Below are 17,883 nucleotides of genomic sequence, written 5' to 3' on the forward strand. Positions count from 1 at the left end.
TACCACTGCAGTCTCCATGTAGTGATAGAAAACAAAAAGTGATACCTCCATTGGTACCTCCATGTTGTTCATGTACATTTTTCTGTGTTCAACATGGGAAAAAAAGGATGAATTTAACTCCACAGTGAATAAGGACTGTGTGAGGCTTTAGCTTCTCTGTTTCTTAAGAAGCTTATTTGGCCTATTTTCATACTGTTTTGGTGATCACATTCTTCAAGAATAGCAAGTTAGTTAGTTAGGAGTGATTGCCAAAATGGAGATTAACTGAATATTGCAAAATATTGGTGAAACACAGTACTGAATTCTTGTCTGCAGATGGGCAAATCTATTGTCTTATTTACATCAGTGCCATCAAGTTCAAAAAAAAAAAAAAAAAGCCCAACAAAACAACATGACTGATCTATTGAAACAGTTCATTTTTAATACTGACTACTGGCGGCAAACGACTTACTAATAAGGTTCAGGATGTGAATTATAGTTGAAATGAATCCTTGAATAGTTTTGTATAATGTGTTGAAGAAAATCACAATCTGTTTGCAACATATTTCAAAGTAGAAAGAGATGAAATTAATTTCACATGTTATATTTCTTACGGAAAAGCCCCTGGCCCTAATAAGCATTTCCTGCTGGCCTTTTTTTTTCCCGATAAGGAAAGATCTATCTAAAATAGAAATGGAATAAGCAACTGCAGTGAATATTCTGCTAAGTACTACAATAATAATATGGCTTCTTTCCCTTGAGAAATAGGTACTAAAACATTAAGGACTTTGGTTCTTTGGTGTAGGTCTGCTCTAATGTATACTCAAAGATAAATCAGCCACTGATAATCCTGTCATAAATCATCATTTTCCGTGTATTTTCAGTATCGTCTTCACTCATTTGTAGTAGTACCTAGCAGTTAAATTGTTAGAATTTTTTTCAGAACTGTGAAGGAAAAAAAGACTGTTCAGTTTTCTCTCTGGTCACATTTCAGCCTGGTACAACTTCCTGATTTAGTATAAAAATACCTTGTGAGTTCAAAGGAACCCTTTGGGTTATATTTATGCCTGCAGACTTTACGCTGCATGAGATAACGTTTGTCTGTGCTACAGTGGTGCAAGTTGTATAAAGGTCTGGAGAATAGCTCCTAGCTTGACTCGAAATCGAAGTCATCCTTTCAATTAACAGCCGAGGCACCAAAGTGCCCATGGGAATTCCAGTAGCTGCCCACTGGCATCACTGAGCCCTCAAAGTTTACCTTGAATATTGTGAAAAGTATATGCCAACAAAACGCATACTGTTACTGTCCTTTTTGTAGCTTTGTACAGGAGGAGTCTGATGAGCTGGGATTCTGCATTTCAGACTGGAGCTGCTAATGTTAATAGTGGTGGAGTGCCCACATACATTAATGGCACACTTAAATGCTCTGATGGTGAGAGCTGTGGCAGATAAGTGCCTCAGAGTCAGTTGCTTCGTAGCAGTCATGTTCATTTAAATGTCCATGTTTCTTGCACATGGATGAGTTGCCTCAGGAAATATACACAAAAGCACATGAGTGTTCACATACCTAAATCTTCCAGTTAAAAATTCACAATTTTTTGCTTTTATCTTTGGCTTGGAGTAATTCACATCAGTTATTTCTCTTATGGCAAGAGTTCCTGCATCTCCAAGCTATGTGGTAGGGGAAAAGGAACCTTTGGTCTGCTTGGGCGGTACGAGCCCGCCTCAGTCATGATTTTGGCTTATTCCTTGTCTTCATTTGTTGTTGCTGAAGGAGTAGGAGGTGCCATCTGTGCCACGCTGCCTGCATGCAGGGGCTGCAGCTTGGCTACTTTGCCCCCAGCACCCCTGCAGCTCAGGGTGATGCCCAGTGATGAGCAGAGGTGACCAGGCTTTGGTAGAACTCCACTAGCTCTTGCTGGTGGCAGCGGTCCCTGTATAAATGCTCCTCATTGGAAGACAATGGAGCAGTAAATGCCAAAGAGAAGGCAAAAGGAGATGGGTGGAACTAGTGGTTAAAAGAAGGCAGAGAAACCCAACATCCCCAAGTCCCGAGCAGGAGGAAGCATGGTGGGAAGTGCATGCACCTACTCAGGCAGGAGGCTGCTGGCCCAAACCCTGTAAGATCTTTTGGCTGTTGTGTTGTTTTGGGGCCATTAAATGCATTTTGATTTGGTATTAGAAATCCTTAAGCCAGCTTGATCAGCAAAACTGCAGCCTGACTTGGCCCACTTGAAGAACGCCTGGCCACCCGTTAACAGAGCAAGAAACCAAGCTTATAACCTGGCATCTAAAAAGGAGTTATGTTATCTGTCTTTCTGTGGATTCAGTACCCCAGAGCCCTAGCTTTCCTTCGCTTAACAAAACCCAGATGGTTTTATGCAGAAACCTATTCAAATTGCCAATACATTTTCTGTTCTTCACCACCAAAGACTGAATGTGAAGTAACCCCACTTTAATTGTTGGTAACGTTATGGTTTGGTTTTTTTTAATTTCAATATTTCTAATTGCGCACTGAAAACAAAACCTTCTTGTAATTTTCTCTGGCTTTTCTAATTTGTTATTGGCTCCTATAGATTATTCAGTAAACTCAAATTGCTTTTTGTCTTAATTGGGTCTTGCCTGCCTTCTGCCCTGGCCAATTTTCAGCCTATCACCTAAATTGCTTTGTGCCCTAATAAGATTGACTAGTTGATACAAGGTAGTATAACATTTATTTTACACCTCATATTCCCCTCAGCTTGCAAGGAAAAAGTCATTTTAGAATTAACATATTTTGCAGTTGATTCTAGCGGCTGCCTGCTTTCCAGAATTTCTCACTAGCTAAAAATACGGGGAGAAGACTCTTCAGTCAGACTTTGCCTTCAAACATTTGGTTTTTTTAGCCATCCCCCAGCTCATAGTAAAATTTTCTAAAATCAGCTTTTGGAATTTTAATGCTTTTGTTTTTTTCATTGACATACAAATCAGAGTTTGCTGGAGTTTTATGGTTCTGTTTACACAGCAGTTAATAAACAAGTGTTCAAATACATCTCCATCTCAGGCCTCTCCCACTCCTGGGTCTGTGTTCCTGGTTTCTAATGTGGTTAAATAAGCTCATATCTTTTATTAAAATTAAATGTTATACCGTGGGTAACAGGCACTTTGGATAGTCCTTTTTAATGATAACAAAACTGCTTATCCTCATTCTGAAAAGGATATAACCTTGTTTCTAACTTCTCCCAGGTCCTAAGATATGGTAATTTGAAACTAGAAAGGGTTACATCAAAGTTTTTGTATATAACTTCCATAAAAATTATGATTTGTGTGTGTCACACATAAGAGATGAGGTACTAGAATATTAAAATTATTGTTTATTCGCTCTCAGTCATCCCAGAAATCTTGTGAAAAGGTTGGGGTTTTTTTGGCAAATGAAGTAAAACTGTAAGCTTACATCACAAATGAAAGTTTAAAATAATACATATATTTATGGGAACCAAAAGAGTGTGAGGTGGGCTATAACTTATTGGCTCTGGAGAGGTGGCTTAGCTGTTCTGCTTGGCTGCCTCCAGCCCAGTTGGGTTATCTCCATAGGCGGAATGGGCGTTAAGGGACCAGTTTTAGACAGGCAGTAGGTTTCAGGGCACTCTGACACCTGCCAGCTGAACTACAGAATGGGTTAAGCCATGCTGATACCTCCTTAACAAGGGGAAAAACCTGCTGCTCAGGCCCTCTCCTGTTCTTCTCTGTGCCAAGAGCCCTGTGCAGCAGCGTCTCGCCGTCCTCCGCGTCCAGCTGCGCGGCACAAAGCAGCAACTGGCTCTTCAGAATGTGTAAAAGGCACATGGGGGCTTGGGGGACCATACTGAAATTTTCCATTGTTTCCTGCTTAGCAGCAATTCTGCTTTAACAGGGAAGATAATCAATGTTGCCTGTGGTTCCTGGCTCCTGACAGTTGCCATTAACTGGGACCGAGCTGAGCCTTCACCGGGTCTTTCAGTTCAATAGAAATCTGCATGTGAAATCTGTCTCTTTTTTTTTGCCAGGCATGATTACATGGTAATGATCAGTTATCTTTCCTTACATTACCTTCCCTTGCTTACTTGTAGGTGTCAGGTTCTCCTTTCTCACTGTTGTTCCAGCTATTAAACTGTCAGAAAAAGCTAGTGCTTTCTGGCAGTGATGAAGCTGCATCTGGGGGTTTGTGTGAATGTATTTTTATGGTTTTGGTTTTTTGGTTTTTGTTTGGTTTGTTGTTGTTATTTTTTTTTAACTGTTAAAAATTACAACATGTATCTTTTGATTTTCATTGCAGTATCTTTTACTGCAAATTAATAGGTGGATGCATGGCTGCCTTCTTCCACAACCTTGTTAGGAAACATGAAAAAATGGAAATTTTACAGTAATTACTTGCTCGTGAAAACTAAGCTCTAATAGAAGAGTAAGAAATATATATGTAATTTACTTAGAAGTATTATCATCACTGAATATTCATAACTAACAATATATACATCTTTAAATTGGTGCACACAATGTACTTAAGTACATATTTTTCCTGTCTATATATCCCTACAGTAACAAAATGAAAAGCAGAAAGTGTCATTATTAATGACCTGTAAGCAAGTATAAAGGTTGTATTTGTATGGCCCAGAAATAGGATTAAAAAGAAGACTTAATTTTATAGTGCTGATACAGAAGAAACTCATATCCATCTTTCTTTGGCAGTGCACCATCTCTATATAGATTCATTATGAAGATATTAAAACACCACTGTTATCGAACAACTTTAAAACCGAGGGTATATCTAGGCTGTATTATTACTGCCAGCCACTTTAATAGAATAGAAATATCATTTAAATATCATATAGGGTGTCATCACTGTACACAAAGCCAGCCATCCTATAAACCAGTGTAACACACCAGAAGGTTACAACTGTATACTTTATAGGAATTTTTATATGCAAGCTTAAATTAAAATAACATGTCTTTCTATAATTAGTATGTCCAAATACGTGAGAAACTGAAGTTCAACTGTAAGAGTATGATTTCAAGTATTATTTTAAATTTCTGTCACTGTTCTGAGAAAAAGTATTTACTATAAATATTCCCTTCCATTCTGTCTGTCCCAGCCCATTTTCCATTTTTCCTTCTAGACCTGAGGGGAACTGCTATTTTTGGATTTATTTCTTGCATTATTGTGGATTTTGTGCAAATGTGGATTCTTCTTCCACACTATAGAAAACTTACACTAGTACGGTATGGAGAATTTTGAAGAGTATAAGTTTTTTCTACTGATGTCTTCCTTATCATTTTATACAAGTAATAGGCAAATACTTTATAATTTTAATGTCCTGAACTGGCAGAAGCATTGATTAGATGGTGAGGAACAATAAGCCATATTTCTCCTCCCAGTTCAAACTAATTATAAAACTTCATGTTCTAACATACTGACAGTGTGGTCCTCCCTTTGAGGGAGGAGAGATGAGATACGGTGTTGAACAGATGTGCTGTTGAATACATTGTTATGTTACAAAAATCTTCAGAATCATTGGGGAAAAGTGGTTTTATAGGGTCTGTGTTGGAGACACGGAGGGGATTTTTCCGAGCCTGTCCTTCTAAATTCATTTTCAAGACAGTTGATTTGAGGAGTTAAAGCTGGTGTTATTATGCAGAACCCTCCTGTTGAAAATAAGATACGTAATGACTACACATCATAAGATGAAACTATTTTAATAAGTTAGGTTTCAGCTATTTCTCACCATTCAGAGTTTGCAGAGAAGCCACTTGCTTTGACCAGACCTAGATTTCTGCTCAGCACGTTGGAAAGGTTCCCACTGCACTGGAGCTTCTCTGGTTTCCACTTTCCTGCTTTAGCTCATGCAGTTATAATGCCTTGTTTCATACCTCAGACACGAAACAGGGTGGCATGGAACTATCTGGTATTTTAATCCCAGCTTTGGCTGCCCTGAGTTTAGAGGAACCGTTGGGATGGAGCGAGAGACTCGTCGCTTGCTCTGCCCCTGCCCTCTTGGCACCCAGCACCTGCCTGCACCCTTGTCAGATTTCCAGGGTTTGCAGCTTTTAGTCTCTTCTGTTACTCTGCTTCTCCAGTTCCCCTTTGCTACTGTTGGCCCTATGATCTTCAAGAAAGACTAGTTCTGGGCATTTTACTTAATTGCTGATCATTAATGGTAAGATAATTTCCTTCTAAGAGGGATATAAAATGATAGGATTGTTTGACTAATCATCTCTTAATGTTCTCTACTTTTCAAGTGTGAAACTGGTTGTTTTGTGTATCATTTTGTTGACAAAATCATCTTTAGAAAGCAGAAATCATCAATGTGAGTAAAGTAGCAGCTGTTAATGGTTTACTGTGGGATTGATGACTACAAATAAGTAGAACACTTGTTCCCCTGTCCCCTCTTAGCAAATTTCAGCTCAGTCACCCATCTTTCTCAAGCGTATAATACTTGCTTGCTACAAAATCAGTCTGGCTTTACTACTGAAGCAATGAAAAAAATCTTCCCTATTTAATAGCTGTTCTGTTGATATTAATTTTTCTGTACACTGAATGAAGAGGCACTCCCTTGCTGCTTATTCACATAATTCTTTATTTCTGATTGAATTCCTCCTGTCCACTGAGCCTCATAAAGGATTGAACAAAATTTAAATATCAATTGCATCAAAAGTGTATATAAAGCATTTTAATAACAGGAAAAAAAAAAGGTGTAGAAATAAATACTGCAGGAACTACAAGATTTCTGGAGGGAATTTTTGTAAAGGATCTATTTTTCTATTGAAGATTACAGTACGGTTTTAGCTAATTATCCTCAGAGATCTTTTTTATCTTCTCCTCTTTAACGACAGCAAGTGCAGTTGTATGTGATGGTGTTAATTCACCCTTTATCCCTGCGAATCTCAAACCTACAGACTTTCTTTGGCTTTCATCCATTTTTTGGTATTCTGTAACTTCTTCAGTGCAGGTTCCCAAATGAAAGGTTCTGCTTCGGCCCCTGAGGACTCCAACACAATATTGGAGGTGGAGGCAGCAGAGGCCTGACAGATCCTGTTCTTTGATCCTCTGGAACTTCTATTGACTTCTCATCCTTCCCCTGCCTGACAAACTAGAGTAGAGGTAGAGAGGAACCTCTGAAAGAGAGGTATGAAAGCAGGGGTTTATAGTTCTCTCTATTCAAATGTGTAGAAGTACAGGGATGCACCCTTTATTAAAGGTAGTGATTGTACTAAATAAAAAAAAAAAAAGGGGCTTTCAGCAAAATAAAAGGAAAGGCTAAATAATTGATCAAGAGGGAAACCTGTTAAACTGCTGGTGTGCTCAGCCTACATTGCTGTGAACAGCAGAGGTCTTTGAAAGCAGCTACAGCGCTGCTTGCTTGTCTTGCTTGAGGTCTTGTGCTCCTACACCTTGTTGCAGCATGTGAACTTCAATGAAATTGTTTTGTCCAATTGATTTTTTTTACACCGTTATGTCTTGCTTTGCAAATAAATTAAACAGAAAATAGCTGGGATTTTAAGAAGTGCACATCTCTCTACAAGCAACTAGAGCAGAAAATCTTTGTAGTAATTGACCTGCTGAGACTAATTCAAACATTCAGTGGCTCAAATGTCTTCTGACTTACTTCACCAAAACCTGCATATAACAGTCTTCAGGAGTTGCCTGAACAGGAACTGCCCATTTTTCCAGGCAATTATTTTGGAGTAAAGGTAGAGAGGCAGGAAAGATTCTGTACTCGAGCAGCAGTTCAGTCTGATAACCATTTTCAAGGTTGTTTTCATTACGAAGCTTTGGGGCAAATCGTATTTGAGAGCTGCTGTTACATTTGTTTTACCTTTGTAAAAGGAAAAAAACATGCTGGAGCACTTTATCTGGGATGGCATGCTGCTGGTGGCTGCGGTACATTGCTTTTGTACCTGCTTTTATGACTTTTTTGTGAAGTCTGAATAGAACAATGTCATAGTTTGGGTTGGACTGGCCACCAAATGAAGGAGAGATGCTTTCTTTAACCTCTCTCCCTTTAGAGAAGGGAGAGCATCTCCTTTCAGAGGAGAGGAGAGAGAATGAGAGAAAAAGAGACCTTATGGGTTGAAAAAGAAACTAAACTACTTTAATGAAATATTAATAATAAAATAATAAAAAGAAAGGGTAATAATATTATTAAGAAAATAATGGAATACATGCAATACACACAAAACCCGGTGTCAAGCTCCCAGGGTGATGATCAAGTCACTGTCAGGCACAGTGAAAGTCCCAGACTGGACCCAGCAATGGACAGGAACTGGATTCCAGATCTGGATTCAGAAACACATGGATCAGGGACAAAGAGACACGAAGAGACAGAGTCCTCCTTGGATGTCAGCCATTGAAGAAAGAGCTGACCCTTTAATCCCTCAGCTTTTATACTGAGCATGATGCAGATGGGATGGAATACCCTGTTGGTCAGTTTTGGGTCACCTGTCCTGTCCACTCCTCCCCACAGGTGTGACCCCTCTGCACTTTTCCATTTCCAACCCTCCAATGGGGCAAGTAATGAAGTTAGCTGGCCTTGGTTGTTATAGCAATAAGTATAAGCAAGAACCTCTCTGCATACCATTCTTTGGTATTCACCATAAACATCATTTTCTCTTAGACTTTAGCAGACACTGGATGCACAGGCTGTAGCTGGAAGTTTGACTCGGACCTTCTCATTGGAGAAAACAGCCAGCCTTTGGTAAGTAACGCTCAACTTGAAGTCATTCACCACAAGTTTCAGAGTTTTTGAGAACCTCAAATTTCAGTTTTTGCTCAGGACAAATCTGTATGCTTGGAGGCATGTGGTCTTGACAAGTCGCAGGTGGGATTTCCCATGTTCTTCCTGCTTGATATGAGACATGACACAAGGAGTGAGTGTTTTCATCAGGTGAAGGGACCATGGTGTGAATGGAAGGACAGAAGTGATGCAGAAAGGACAGGAAATGTGGAAGAGACAGCTGATTTTGCACTGACTAAGCTATATTTGTAATCAACTACTCTTCACTATATATAATGTTAATCTTTTTTTTTTCTGTATTTGTATTCCAGTTTCATATGATGCTTTCTGCTTATGTCAGCTCCCCTTGATCAGCTTTCGATCTGTTGGACCAGAATTAGCCACACCTGGCAATGCAATCAGTTTAATGATGTTTACAGATGTTGAGTACCTACGAAGGGCCAGCACACAACATGTGTTTCTCATAAAGCCTTCTCCTCTCTGGGATGAGCAGAGCAGTTCTCCTCAGCTCACGTGGACTTGCAGGGGCAGAAGGTCTTCAGTGTGTTGGTTCCCATGCCCAGCCCCCTGCACCATATCGAAGTGTGACAAGTGAGACCTTTAAGAAGTAACAGAAAGAAGGTGAGGCTAACACAGTTAAATTTTGAGACAGAAAAAATAAATATCAAAGACAGCCTTTCATTCTGCTGCTCATAAATGGTTTCTTTTCATCTTCCCTTATAAAAAAATATCTGACTTCATTTTTTATTGTCAGCTCCATGTGAAATCCACCGACGTAGTAATTGTTCCTCGTTTCCTCCTGTCAAACAGAAGGTGACATACTGAACAATTAAGGTTTTTTTGTTCATAGTAAGCCATGGTTTGCAAAAGAAGAGAAAAAGACTCCATTTTAAAATAGTCTGGAGAGTAAGAGGACAGTCTCATAGAAACCAGGTAGAAGCCTTTTCTTCTTGAGGACTATGAATTAAATTTTATCACTCACTGCTTTTGATTTTCAGCATTAACACTTGCTGTGGGAGCTAATCTGCTTTCTGCTGTCCCAACCTGAGATGATTAGTGCTATATCATTAGCTAAGACTTTTTTCTTTTTGCTTTTAGAAATCCTGTCCTCAATGAATACAACCCTTTCTCAATGAAATCAGTCTCAGTAGTGCCCCGGTTCAGACTGCCTGCGCTGTGTGTCACTCCAAAACCAATTACGAAGCTGTCATCAGGAGACAGGCTGCAAAACAAAACTGCATGTGTACTGGTGATTCTCTGCACCTCGGTACTCTTTGCAGGGCTGGATGCTTCAAAAATGCCTCACGTATAGCCCTGAAAGGCCAATTTTACTTACTGTTCCCTTACTTGAAGTCTTAAACAGCAGAACACAGTGGTAACAGTCTAAGTGAAGCTATGATGTATGATATATATAGCAAATAATATTCTACAGGTTAGTCCAAAATATTTTTTGCAACTCAGTTATAAACATTTGGAGACATGTCTCCTCTCAATATGAGCATGAAAAGGGGAAAAAAACTACCAAACTTGAAGTAATCTTGTATGAACGGCAGATGAGAAGCAAATGAAACATGTTGCAATAAATAAATATACAGTTTGGGTCCTATAATTTTCCATTGCATTAATTTGTCTGAATATATTTAGATCAGTAATTTAGACTGGAAATTAAGGCTGTTTATGGCAACTGCTGTATGTTGATGGAAATATCGTTTGATGTGCTGTATTTTAAAACCATGTCATTGACTTTTGAAAACTGCTTCAAAGTTAAAAGCACAAAATTACTTTAACAAAATACTGTTTTACCATACAATTAAAACATAAAAGATGAAAAGTTAAAGGTCTTGCATATTTTATGCATAAGATTTAATTTTTTCTAAGAGCAATTTAACTGACTGAGAATTACTTTTATAGAAAGACGCTGTCTGATGTAGTCAGAATATCCTAGCCAAATCTTGCTCTCACCATTCTCTCTTTAGTTTTTAATTCTGCATTTATTAAAATATACACTAACTTAATGTTTGGCATTTTAATTTTTCAAACCCTAATTGAACCATCCTGTAGTTACAGAATAAAAGCAGAAGTCTCAGGAAACTGTGTGGGAGCCCTGAATTAATGTTCCTTTCCTAGGAAAACATACTGGAATTACAGATTTTCCTTCGTAGCGCCCATGGACCGCTTCTGAATGGCAGCATCCTTTGCCTGTGCACTTGCATGCGGGTGACCTTCATTCTCCCACTGGCTGCTAATTTTCTCATGAGCAACCCAAAAACCTTCACAAAATCTTGACTTCTTGGAGGGACCAATGTTAGTTCCAGTTTTATCCCCATCAAAGATGGATAGCACATAAATGAATCAAGCTTTGCCAATGGCCTGAGTGCCCAGGGCAATCAATGGGAACAAACGATCACTTCCTACCAGGATATCCTGCCTCAAGAACTGTTGCTCAGCCTCAGGAGAAGACAGGCATGTTTTGCCAGCTCCTAGAGATGAGTAGTGGCAAGGAGGGAATAGGGAGGCAGGTGGCAGGGATACTCATTCCTGCAGTTCTTGGTGCTGGAAACCAACAAGCTCCAAATAATGCCCGTGGTGGCAAAGGGGTGATTCTGGCAGGGAGGCTGGGACTGTCTTCAAAGGGAAGATCAAGAGGGTGGGTGTTTGGGCACAGAGAAGAAAACGTAGCACAGGTAGTGGGGGAAGGAAGCCAGTAATAGGAATAATAAAACACTCAGAATGAAACTTCAATAGTTGCAAAATTGAATGCTGTTTTTAAACTAACAAGTAAGGCTTTGGTATGCTTAAAAATTTCATTTCACTGGGAGAGAGAAGTAGAATAGAAAAAGTAAATTTTCATTAAATACAGAGGGAGCTTTCATCCTGTATTTTCAATTGTTGAAGTGGTGTGTGTGTCTGAAGTGGTGCTCGGAAGAAAATGAAAACCTGAATAACTGCATGAATGCTTCCTGAACCTGTGTCTCCTCTTTCCAATTGAAAATCATGCATGGCAAAGCCCCTGGCTGGCAGGCAACACTTGGAGAAGTGGCCACTGATTCTGAGTGTCTCTGCTCTTGATTACCTCTTCTGATATGCCTTACACTCTGCAATAAAAATAAATGCATAGATGGGCAGGACTGCCCAGGCTTGTAAATCTACCAGCTGCAATAGCATGACCATGGCATTGTTTGTAAAGACACTATTTGCAATTGTTATCCATTATAATAAGCACTACAGTACTTATGGAAAGGAAAATGCAGACATCACTGTAGGCAATTAACAACTATACTACTTTCAATATTTTCATTCAGTTCAAGTTTAACAGAGACATTATTGCTCATTTTAAATTTTTTAGAGTGAGAAGTGAACTGTATGTTTCTCTCCTCTTTTTACACTTAAAGGCACTTAAAAATGACTTGAACCTGTTTAAAATGTGGTTTCATTACAATAATGGAGAACTCACATCAGTACTTTGAAAATCTTTAGGAATCAAACATCACTTTCTAACAGATAAAGCTGTCAGATTCTGCCCCCTACACCTAAAAGCAGCTGTATTATACAATTCCTTCCATAAAATGCATTTTAAAGGTATTTAGAGCTTTCTTAAGTCCTGATATTCCAGTTTAAAGGTTGTTTCAAAAATTCAGTTTTGTTTCGATCTTCCTTCTAATATCTAGGATATGAGCAATTAATGCTCACTTGTTTTTCTGTCAGTTTGTTTTATGACTTGGTAGTTCTTTTCCCTTCCTGTTGTTTATCACTGAGTCACATCCTCCCTAAGCCTTTGGTCTAATTAATTACCAAACCAATTTTTTCTGGTATGATAAGCTGTGCTTCCCTAGTCATCCAAGCAATCTTCTCTGCATCCATCTATCTTAGAAGGGGTGGTGCTGAGGACCTAGTGCCCACACATTTAGGAGATTTCCAGTTTGGACTTTCATCTAGTTTCTGTCTGAGCTGACAGCCTGTTAGCAGTGGGTGTACTTTAAATGTGCCTCTGGAGAGTATCTTCCAGTTTAGTTTCTCCTAAATGAATCTGGTGTGTGTGGTCTATGAGTACTTTGTGGTGTGAACCAAGGCGTTGTCAGTGGTAATTCACTTAAAAACCACCCTCCTGGCCCAGACTGAACTGCTGCTGTAGACAGTCCCCGATAACACCACGGCACATCCCTGAGGAACTGGGACTTATGGCCAATGTCCTTTTCCAAAACTCTTTCTTTTCTTTCCGTACACTGAGGATCATGCGTGATAATTGGTTGTCACCCTCCACTGCTATCCACTATAATGAACACTACGTTTTTTTTTATGGAGAGGAAAATGCAGTGATCACTGCAGGCAATTAACAAATATGCCACTTGTTTTTACCCCAAATGTTCTGATATTAATTTTTTCTCATAGGGTAAGTCAATTAAAAGAAAACCCATTTTTAATAGGAAATAATTTTAAAATGCAAGTACCAAAAGGACTGATCATTTATACACTTCAAATAAATGTACTTCTGAGTTTTTGTTTTAGCAGTTTCTTTGTATTTTTGGCTATTCCAAAATGGCATGATTTTACTAGGATCTAAATGTGTTGAAAGGCACATTAACCAAGGGAGAGGAAAAAAAGGAGCTATATATAGTTTTACTGTCCCTTTAGGGAACCATTGCTTGAGCTTCATTAATATGCATTTTAGCACAATCTAATTTACTCATATGGCTGGCCCCAGGTGTTTGGAAAGGCAACCAGAGGAAAATCAGATCATACTAAAATTAGAGACAAGAAATATTGAATGCCTTCCCTTTTAGGTCCTTGAAAGGCACATATTAATTATAACTGGATGAATTTATGAAAACTAATACTATGAACAGCTCCAATAGTAATTATTTTTGAAAAATGATCTCTCCCGATAAGTGTATTCTGCTTGAAGTGCACAGAAAATGTTCTGTTAAAGAAAAAATATATATACTGCCCCCTCCCAAACATTCAGTATTTAATGCAATGCCCCCATGACACCTTCTGGTCTATGTTTATTCACTGAAAACCACAATACAAAGCTCCATTTCTTTTGTTCTGCTTCTTGAGTGGCTTCAAATGGGGCAGGGCACTAGATTTTGATGGATTTTCCCTGTCCTTCTAAGGAGAGTGCACCTCTGCTGGGTTATAGCAAGCCAAGGCCAGCAACACTGGGGAGGGAAAAGTGAGAAGGTGTGGGGAAAAAAGGTTAAAAAACTGTCTCCATATGGCCCGATTAAGTGCTCTGTGCTTTCCTGAAGTCAATAGGAGGCTTTGGCAAGCAAGCGTTCACAGCTGGTCCCTGAACTGCTAACAGGATGTAGTGCTGCAATAAAGGGGCTTTATATATTAATTTCCTAAGTGTCGTCTTGATTTGCAGCAGGAAGCGTAAGCAAAACAATGTCAAACAAATTAGCCCTGAAGGTGCCTTTGGAGCAGCACTGAGCCGTCTGCCCTTGCCCGGGTGCTCTGAACTCTTCAAAAGAGGAGGTGCTCGCCTGGGGAAGGGGCTATTTCAGAATAAGTCTTTAGGGCTGAAACAGCCCGAATTCCAATTGCGGCAGGCTACTGAGGGATGCATATGTTATGGAAACACTTAGTCATCTCCAGTGAGGTTCTAATCTGAAATATCTGACCTTCCTATGATTCAAAATTAATGAGAGTCCAGCAGAGAGGAGGCTAACCACACGAGTAGTGCACAGAGGCCCGTGCTTGGAGAAGCAGCACCAACAAACATGGCTCATCCACCCAACCCTTCCCACCCAGGAGTGGGTCTACGAGGCTTTGGAGGAGCTCAGCTCTCTCCAGGCTTCATAAAGACTGTGAAGGAACCAGGAGGGTATCTCCCCAGAGAGCGCTCTAAAGAGTTTCAATCCTCTTGCTAGAAATTTGGTGAGAGATCTTGTGATTTCAGCTTGGAATCAAGTTTGCTTATTCATAAATAAGTGGAGTTAGTTCTGTTTCAGGTAGGTTGTGATTTCAGGAGAAACCATACTGGAACATACTCACTTGCAAATCCTCGGGTGTTTGTCAGATACACTGTGCATTACACCTCAGGGAAGCACTACGGACAAAACATTACCTTGACGTGATAAGCAGGGTGACATTAAAGGTGAGGAGTGAACTGTTAAGATGGAGTTTAAAAAGTACTTACAGAAAGGAATAGAGTCTCCACAGAGGGTGCCATTTAAGAAGAGTCCATCTAAAAGAACATTCTCCTAAAGCAAAACATCAAAGAGAGGATAGGAAAGATGTTTTAGGCCAGCATTCTGGAAAGAAATCAAAGACATATGAATTTCATTAAATCACCAAGGAGTTTAAGAAGAAGTGGATTCAAAATGCACATGAAGAATATTGCAGTAAGTGAAAAGGGAAAAAAAATACCCAGTGACTGGAGAAAAATAGAGAAAATAAGAAGATGAAAAAAGGATAATTCAGAAGTACCTTAGGGAAAGAAGTTACACTGGTAGATCGGAAAACGTACATATGGGAAGCAAATTTTACTCCTGTCTGACCAGAAAAGCAAGGAAAAACTATTCCCAGAAGCAACCTGCAGATAGATATGCTCCTGCATACTTGACAAACTATTTATGGGTCCTCTTATAAAGAAAACAAAGTGGTTGAAGCCTTCTCTTCTCTGTACACATTGTTTCTCCTGGACTGAGCCAGTGAGCAAGTTTACAGGAATGAGAACATTGCCTTTAATTGTTTAACTACCTGTTAGCAGAAGTACATGCTTTTGCAATATGTCAATAAATCTTCCCCCACTGAGTGTCTCAATAACATTGCTACATTAGTAGGAACGACCACGGACCTTAACGGGAAGAAGTTTTGCTCTGCCCTGGTGCTGCAGCACCCATGCATGACTATGACCCACAGCTGCATGTGCAGGATGAACTGTGGAGCTCGTGGAGTTAAAAACCCAGCAGCAAAGAGGACCCAGGGGGGGAAGACAGCATCCTGGCAGCATCCCAGCCTGCAGCCTGCCCAGGGACCAGGCTCTCAGCAAAAGATGGCAGCTCCTGGCTGAGGGAGCAGCAAAGCAAGAGAAGGAGAAGGGATGTGGGGGTGAGGAGAGATGGTCTCGGGGCTAGAAATAGTGACCGGGCTGTAACATGACAAGGTTAGTGCTTTAGACCCAGAAATAAGCATTTTTCATCGTACAGGCTTCCAGCACAGAGTAAGTGGAACAGCTGCAGTGTAACACCGCCTCCGTTTTATTTTCTGCTCAGTCCCTCCCTTTCTCATTTAAATTACTTTCTTTATATCGCAGGTTTGAATGCTTATTTGTCTGTTCTTTGAGCTTTGTTTCCCTGCAGATGAAAGCAGGGAGAATTTTGTAGAGCACGTGCTGTGGCTAATGCTGCTGCAAGGCTGCTTGGAGGTGGCAAGTGGGACCTCTTGCAGGAAGAGGAGCCAGAGTCTTCCTCTTCCTGACTGTGCTCTTCAGTTGGACCCCGCAGGGCTCCTTTAGTACCTCTTTATTCAACAGTATCAGTTAATGAATGCTGTAAGAAAATACATGAGCAATGTTAATATCTATTCCACATGACTTTTGGATAAATAAAATCACAGACGAACAAGGGTATCATCCAGGTGATATTCATTGAGTCTTCATTACAGTTAGTTATACAGTGTGGATGTATGTGTTTCTGAACAAAAAATTAGATCCACTAAAATAAGTATTTTTGTCCAAGAATGAGTTAACACCTGATGGCTCAGGGAGTTGTGTACATAAAACCCCAGATGAATCGGACTGTGAATGTATCCCTTGATGGCTGGGTAAATGTCTGTAATCCTGGGTACTCTTGTTTTAAGTAAGGATGCACCATCAAATATTGTACTTAGAAAGAGGGATATTTAAGGAGGCTGTGATACAGACAGTAAACAGTTATGCATTCTGTTCATTCAGACAGTTGAACTCAGGGAGAACTTAAGAGAGGAGCAGCTTCTGAAACACTCAGGGTAAATGCTGGACTGGTTACTAGAGAAGCAGAGCAGGAAGAAAAGGTGGAACAGGCACAGGCTGCAGATATTTTGTATTGCACAGATACAGAAAAGAATTTGCGCATGAATTATCTCATATTTAAGCTGAGTTGTACACATTTACCACTTGGGTAAGACATTATTTGTCTAGAGTTAACTGTATATATTGGCATATGTAACTGCATGACTTTTCCGCAAAGCTGGGAAAAGAAAATTTGTTGGGTTCTTGACCTCACTGGCCCTGAGGAGCCTATGCAAATTTACATCCATAAATAAACTATGCAATTGTTATTATTAGCTAGTCGTGCTTCATTGAAGTCTAAAATTCCCTGCTTGTCACATGCCAATGTGCTGTGAATGGGTATTACTGTGCTCAGCTGTAAACTTTGTGTCAAATGCATCTTTGCAGAGAGCATCTCTGCCCTTGCCTTATCCTGGAGACGTTTGCAAGGTCAGTCTGAAAGTTCCTCAGGCACCTAAACACAAGCAACTACTTCACTCGGGTGTGTGCAGAACCTATTTCCTGATGAACACTTATTGCAACGTAGAGTTTAGATGCCTTTCCACCTCAGAGGTTCACCCCTTACATGTGGTCTGAGAATTCTAACACCTAGAAAAATAGCATGAAAAGTAAGAGCTGGAGGTCATTTAGCTCTCTGCTAGCCCCAGGCTGTATGAGTTTGTATCTGCATCCAACCTGTTGCTGAAGATTTACGATGATGAATAATCTACTGTCTCCCCAGCTGAGCTGTTCTAGTGCATAATTACCTCACTGCAAGAAAATGTGCCTTAATATCCTTTCTTTGCCTAACTATCTAACCTAACTTTCTGTGCCTAACTATCCTTTCTTTGATTGAAGACTACTCTTCTCTTACCACCACAGACATGAATAACAGATCCTTCTTACTTCACAACAGTCAGTCTTTGAGGCACCCAAGCTTCTAATTGTGACCTCCAACAACAACCCTAACTCTTCAATGACTTTCCTTCTAAGTTCTGCAAGTTAGCCCATGCATTGTTCTCACTGTTTCTGCACTTTCCCTGTTTGGTTCATGTCACCCAAAGAGCGTGGTGCCAATACCTCAACACTGCACAGACCAGTTCAGTTTAGGGCTACCCAGTACTGAGTGCTTGAGACAAAATCCAGAGTCTTTGCAGATGATCTTGCTGTTTAATTGGTTAG

This window comes from Calidris pugnax, unplaced genomic scaffold, assembly GCF_001431845.1.
Source record: "Calidris pugnax isolate Ruff unplaced genomic scaffold, ASM143184v1 scaffold44, whole genome shotgun sequence".
Lineage (NCBI taxonomy): Eukaryota > Metazoa > Chordata > Aves > Charadriiformes > Scolopacidae > Calidris > Calidris pugnax.